Here is a 7,622-nt window from a genome sequence, read left to right as displayed (position 1 = left end):
CTAGGATTAGCTAAAAATTGAACATTCTAATGTTGACTGTTATAATTAATCAGATGTCCTAAAATAAAGTGCTAGGAACCACATTTCGCCCTTTTTGATACTTTCTCTAAATGGCTATTATGGGATACAGTTGTAGTTTCAGTACAGGACTGAGCCGAGATAAGACTGGAAAAGATATGGGAAGTTCTTCAGTCTAAATAAGCATCATGTCAGGTTTAAGCATTGTTGATATGTTTGATCATCCTTTTCCCCAAATGTTTGGAGCATCACAAGATCAATGAAGCTCCCAGGTTTAGTAGCTAAATTAGTATCCATCTTTTTCTTACTATCCCATGAACTATAGACACCACAGCTAATTAGTGCCAACAACCTACAAATCAGGGCTAGCAGGAAAGTTATGTTTCTCAATTTTGGGGTATTAAATAATGGTATGTAGAATTGAAATGATATAGTAGAAAGAAAGATGGGCTTATCTCCCTGCTTTGTCACATAGTAGCTGTGTGATTGCAGACAAACTACTTTCTTTCTGTGTCTCACTTTCTATGAGATTTAAGGTCAAGAAGTCCCAGATTCAAATCTTATCCCTGTTCCTTAATAGCTTTTTGACCGTTGTCAAGACCTTTCATTTGCTCTAAATCTCAGTTATGTATTTATAACTTTATAACTAGAACTTTCTTATGAATACCTGCTTCATAAGGTTATGAGGATGAAGCTAGCATAATATATATAAAGCATTGATTGAACATAAAAAGCATTTCATAAATGTTAGCATTACTGAACATATATATCACATTTTATCTATCACTTGTATTTTGTTCCCTCTGTGTTAGTCACATCTTCAGCCTCCACTTGTAATTCCAGTTCTTCTGCTATTTCTACCACATGTACAGTTACTGCCCCCACTCAAGTCTTGAACCCCTCAAAGTCATTCATGAGTCCGTGAATTCTCTAAAAGAATATACAAAAATGAGTATTTTTATTTTTCAGTAAGAATATCTGTCACTTCCATCAGCTGTTTTGAGGGCACCCCTAGAGTTCTCAATTTAGAAAAAAGGGTGGACCCTGATCCATAATTATAACTTTGGCAGCACTGTTGATCCCCACTTGCCTGGACTTTGAATTCCAGAATAACTGGATTCAACCTCTAGATTCCTTCCCTGGTTGTTCTGTGACTTAACTTAAACCTCAGTTTCCACATGTGTAAAACTGGGATGGTAGTACCTACCTCTCAGGCTTGTGTCAATAATGCATATCAAAAAGAATCTCAGTAGGGGCGCCTGGGTGGCTCAGTTGATTAAGCATCTGCCTTTGGCTCACTCAGGTCATGGTCCTGGAGTCCTGGGAATGAGCCCCACATTGGGCCCCCTGCTCAACGGGGAGTCTGCTTCTCCCTCTCCCTCTGCCCTCCCCCCTACCACTTGTGCTCACTCTCCACTCTCTCTCACACACACACTGTCTCTCTCTCTCTCTCAAATAAATAAGTAAAATCTTTTTTTTTTTAAATAATCTCAGTATATGGCAGTTTGTAGGTATTAAAAAGTAGTGGTCCCTTTCACACTGGTTTCTACCTCAGACCAGAAGGATACCTTCCTTACCACAGATCAGTCACAGATTATTGACTGATTCTCAGTGGTCAGGATCCTGTGCTTCAGAGAATAGTCACATATAAAAGTTATATAAAGGTCAAAACACAATTAATGATCATTAAAATAGAAAACCTTGGCTCATGCCCCTGGTCTCCATATAACAATTCATATATATCAGGTCGTACACCTTATATTGTACCTGCAGTTGCCTGTAACTTTATATGTAATTCTGTCACAGTTGTGTGGCATTGTGATTCAGACCTCCTCCGTCATTACAGAAACTAGTTCCCATGTACATAAGGTGTGATAAGTAACACAAGTGCACATTTATCCTTCAGATGTTTCTCACAATAAGGGGAGACTAGGGAACTTCAAGTTATACAGCAGCACGGACTAAGAACCCCTTATAGGAAGAAAAGGGGCTGCTGAGAGCCATAGAACTGTATACCAATGGTGATAAGTAAAAACAAAGTGGTAGTGATATGATGGTGGAGGGGTATTTTATAGAATAATTAAATGTCCCTGTAAGAAAACAGAGTAATCATTTGGACAAATAATTGAGTCATTATTATAATATAACAAAAATACATGTTAGGGTCTTCCTATTGCTATTTCAGATTATTCCAGCCATGACACACATTTTGCCTCCTTTCAGTGAAAATCTGTAATAGCCACCAGCATTTATGTCATAGAGCTAGTGACATGAAAAAGAGCATCAGCTCAGCCTATGGATCCAAAGTAGTCATGCTGAACTCTATACCTGAGTTCTTTCTCTAGGTGAACGAAACCTGGCCTCTCAAGTGCCAGAATCTGGCATAAAGTGGGAGTTTTTCATGAATAGATTTCTTTATAAGCAAAGTATTTTGAAAAGAACTTGTGTTCTGTACAGTTTGTATAGAATATTAATGATAATATTTTCTATGACAAGTGATATTCCCATTTATCACTGGAAAAACTGTAAATCCCTTACCATTATACATGACATATACACATAAATATATACATATATTTATATTAGAGACCTAATAAATATATGGAGATACAATGATGAAGAAACATGTCGTGGGCTCTACCTTTAGGGAGCTTCTGCTCTGTTGAAGAAGTCAAACTTTAAAACAGTTACAACTGAAGTGGTGGTGGGAGTGGTAAACGTGGGATGGGAAATCTATGATAATATGAGATCATGTAACAGGAATACCAAACACAGATTCAGAGATTCAGGAAAGACTTCTCAAAAGAGGTGACACCAGACTGACCTTAAGGATGAGTAAGAGCTAACCAAATGAGCAGTGGGGGTTGAAGGAAAACACTAATCCTGACAGATGGAGTTTAGATGCAAAGGACCAGACAAGTGAGGCATGTGATATATTCTGGGAAGTGGAAGAACTTCAGTATGTCTAGGGTATAAATCAGCAAGTGGACAGGACATTGTAAAGAGATTAGGAAATAGAATAACTTTGAATGAGAAAAGACATAGAATTGTACAATGGCTACTCTGTGAAAACTTCTCTAAACTTTCAGATAAATGCTCACTATTCCCTTACTCGCATAGGTCCAGATAGCCATGGATTGTTGTGCCTAGAGAAAAACAATAATTACTGTTTGTTGTTTGCATGGTAGACATGGGATGGTTCATTTCTCACATACCATCAAAGTGAAGTAATCTTCAAAAGCTTTTATATAGGAAGGTTAAAAGACAAAAATTTTGAATGAAATTTTCATTCTAGTGGAGAAGATAATCAACAAGTAGAGCAATAAGTATATAATATAGTATTAGATACCAATAAAATATGAAGAAAATTAATGCTTGGTGACTTAAATAAAATGAAAATGGTTTAAAATGAGCCCTTAGAATAACAGGTGTCTAAAATTATTCTGATTTCCTTTAAACCAGGGAGCTTTCTACACAGGATATTAGAGTCCTTCTAACTAGATCCAGGAAATCCTAGGCTTTTACCTACTACTGATGTTTTTGTTTGTTTGTTTTACTGCCCACTATTCTAAAGCATATTGTAGAATAGATCGTATTCCACCTATCTGACACCATGCAGATTAGAAATTACTTGGACTCAAGAGGTTGAGAATGAGATAAAAAAACAAATAGCTCTTCTTTGTATCATTTGTATTATTCTAATAAAAAAATGCTTTTCATTTTCCATTAACTTTATTATTCCATTAATTATATAAATGTATAAAAGGCATGTCATATCACAACCTAAAGTGGCATGCTGCTAAATTATGGTTAATAACAGAAACTTCTAAAAAAAGAACAATAACTAGTAGAAAGCATATGGACAAAACTAAAAATTAACTTCATTCTTTATTCTTTTTTAAAAACTTTTTTTCCTAAAGTCAATTAAATCTGATCAAAATGAAACTCCACAATTCACCCATTTGTTGACTAAAAGTAGAGATCTCCATTTTCATTGATCTACAACTGTTTCCTCTGTTTTAAATGTTATTAAAAGATAATAATTTAGGGGCTCCTGGGTGGCTCAGTCGGTTAAGTGTCTGCCTTCTGCTCAGATCATGATACCAGGGTCCTGGGATCGAGCCACAATAGGGCTCCCTGCTGGAGGGGAGCCTGCTTCTCCTCCCTCTGTCCCTTCACCCTGACTCGTACTCTCTCTCTCACGCTCTGCTCTCTCTCTCTCAAGTAAATAAAATCTTTTAAAAAAAGATAATTTAATTCATCTCTCAGTTTCCAAAGTAATTTACCTTCTATAGTATTGTTTCAAGGTATAAAAGCATGCTTTCTTATTCACATTGTATTTACATGTTAAAATTAAATGATGGAATTATTATGATTCTTCACATTTGACTCTAGCTGCTATAGGATATGATGCATACATATATTGAGAAAGCTTTCTAATATAATTCAGTTACAGGAACTAAACACAGATTATGTTGTCCCCTGACCATTATTCTACCTTGAGTCTTAGAGAGTTTTTAATTTTATTCTTCAACAGTGTGTATAAAAGATGCACTAAAAGCTGCTACTTTCTCAACATCATGGTCACAGTTAGTTAAATATTTAATGCCATAAGCACAAGGTAGGGCATGCAATGAGCATGAACTTGACTATAAAACCACTGTAATGGATTTAGATCCCTTGGGTCTCCAACGTGCTCTGTACTGATACAGTAAAGGAGGGAAAAGTCTCATCAAGATGCATATTTAAATAGGAATCTGTCCTGCCATATCCGTTGACAAGATTAATTATAGATCTCTGAACCTGATGTGTTTCTTAATATCTTGAATCCCTTTCCTAGTATGCAGTCAAACTGCAATATTTGTTGTAGCCTTGTGTAATTCTGGATAATTCTCTTTTCCAGAGTAATACTTTTCAATATATTTTAGGTCTTAATGACTTAACTGAGTGCCTGATAAAAGTTTCCATTAGTGATTGCCATTAATCTTTGCATTTGTTCATTGAAATCAAAACAGTCCTTTTACAATAGTAGCAAAATTCTGAAAGAATGCAAGGGCTCTCTTCATGAGAAAATTCAGCCATGTTCTCTACTGTATATGTCTTCAAATGAAAGGATGAAACAGTAAATACAGTAAAAATTATTATAAGATATTTTGCTTTGTGAATTACACAGTCTGCCTTAAAAGATAAGAAAAAAGAAAGACCCCAAATTATTTTTTTAAAGCTGAAATTATGGTGATAGTAGATCCAGTATACCATTTGTATTAAAAAATATATAGGTTATATATCAAAGGAGTTTAAAGTACAAGTTTATGGTGAAACAGATGTAGAACTCAATCAGGGTATCAATGTTTACTAATTGGGTAAAGTTATTTAATGTTTTGATCATTAGTTTTCTCACTTATAAAATGGGAAAGGTAAACCAACTTTTTGGATTTGTTATGATGATTACATAGTATGACACACAGAGGTGATTATCACAGTGCTTGGTCCATCACAATCACTAAATGCCAACTTAAAGATAAACAGCTCTTTCCCTTTTGGCTGCTGTAGTGAGAGGAGCTGCCACCATGTCCTCCCACCTGCAATGGATGGATTAATATGCAGAACTGCTCCAGCTTCCTGATCAAGAGGAACAAGCAGACACACAGCACAGAACCCAATAACCTGAAGGCTTGTAACTCCTGCCACGATGGGCTGATTCACTGCAAGACTGTGGGCAAGGAGCTGGCAGTCTATGGCAAATGTGTACTGATGGTCATGAATTGGAGATCCAGCCAGCAAACCTTGCCACCTCCTACATGTGGGCCACCATCAGCAAGAATGCCCAGGCCATCCTCAGCAGCATCTGGCACATGATCTGCAAGAACAAGTACAGCCCAGATCTGTGCATGGCTGCCATTTGCAGAGCCAGCACCATTCTGTTCAGCCAGAAGCCTGTGATGGGGAAGAGGTTGGGCCACCCCACTAAGAGCTCTTGAGTACCTGCCCCCCACCTCCAAAGCAATAAAGATGTCAATCACCTAAAGACAAATAAAAATAAACATAATACTTCATACAGTTTGAAATATTTGCCTAGGCTTTCTATTGACCCCATCATCTTAAATGTGAATCCAAGAAGTAAGCTTCATAAAAATCTTTACAGTTGATCCTGATGAAGACTCAGATGTCTTTGTTTTATTGTGATATATCCTCATAATGGATTCTTGAGGAGATATTTATTAATATACTGCATTCAATATTCTTAAACAGGAAACTAATACGTTCAACCAGCTTTTATTTTTCTCCTATTTAATATCTAAGACAGTATTCTTTTTTTTATTATGTTATGTTAATCACCATACATTACATCATTAGTTTTTGATGTAGTGCTCCAAGATTCATTGTTTGCATATAACACCCAGTGCTCCATTCAGTACGTGCCCTCTTTAATACCCATCACCAGGCTAACCCATCCCCCCACCCCCAGAACCCTCAGTTTGTTTCTCAGAGTCCATAGTCTCTCGTGGTTTGTAGGACAGTATTCTTAGTTGCAGGACATAGTAGCTCATTAGCTCTCTGTACTTCTGTGCTCCCATCTCCCCACAATATGGTCCAAGCTCTTTGCTCTCTTCAAGGGTGCACTGCCAAATAGTTTCCCTTCCTGCCACTGACTTGACCTCCTTCATTCATGATTCCATTTTTCTTTCTTTCTTTTTTTATTATTATTATGTTCAGTTAGCCAACATATAATACATCATTAGTTTTTGATGTAGTGTTCAACAATTGATTAGTTGTTTATAACACCCAGTGCTCATCGCAACACATGCTCTCCTTAATAGCCATCACCCTGTTCCCCACCCCCACTCCTTTATGCAACCCTCAGTTTGTTTCCCAGAGTCCAGAGTCTCTCATGGTTTGTCTCCCTCTCTGGTTTCTTCCCGTTCCATTTTTCTTTCTAATCATGCCCAGTACTCTGGTGATGATGATGCAAAATCCTTATCTCATTTTGGGGGTGGACTGGCTAGCCGTAACTCAGTATAGAGAAAGACAGAGTCTAGGCACTGGATGCCCTTTTGGAAGGCAGATTACAGGGTCACTCTGGAATAGAGGTGAAAACAATATTCAGGGTAGTTGATGAAGAGCACCTTAGGCTGAGGTTAAGTTGGGTAGAAATCAATAAGAAAGGAGATGGTCAAAAAAGAAGTAAGGGATAATACTAGGGAGGCAAAGCTAGTGGATCAGAATCAAGTCAATGAATGATGGATATGATATTTGTCTTATTTATTTATTATATTTCATTAGGGTGGGAAAACACACCCTTAAAGGAACTGAATTAGACTGGACAATAAGAAGGCTGGTTGTCATCTTCATCAAAATTCTTAACATCGTCATGAATGTCATCATCATCATCATCACCACCACCACCACTGCTACCATATTCATTATAATCCCATTTGCAGAAAAATAGTAAAGTGTATCAGTGTTACATTGAAACAGTCCAAAAATAGATTAAGGCAAAACTTGGCTATTATTGTATAATCTTTATTCAGCAAGTTATTGATTGACTATAGATTGCTTTTTACTGAGATATAATTCACATAACATAAAATTCACCATTTATT

The 7,622-nt window shown here is 36.8% G+C and overlaps 1 pseudogene; it reads left to right on the top strand.

The window, feature by feature from the left end:
• The first annotated feature begins 5,588 nt into the window (after nt 1-5,588).
• LOC118004060 lies at nt 5,589-6,142 on the top strand (annotated as a pseudogene).
• Nucleotides 6,143-7,622: the final 1,480 nt, after the last annotated feature.

This window comes from Mirounga leonina, unplaced genomic scaffold (assembly GCF_011800145.1).
Source record: "Mirounga leonina isolate KUSES-001 unplaced genomic scaffold, KU_Mleo_1.0 Mir_92, whole genome shotgun sequence".
NCBI lineage: Eukaryota > Metazoa > Chordata > Mammalia > Carnivora > Phocidae > Mirounga > Mirounga leonina.
This window is presented reverse-complemented; position numbering and strand designations above follow the sequence as displayed.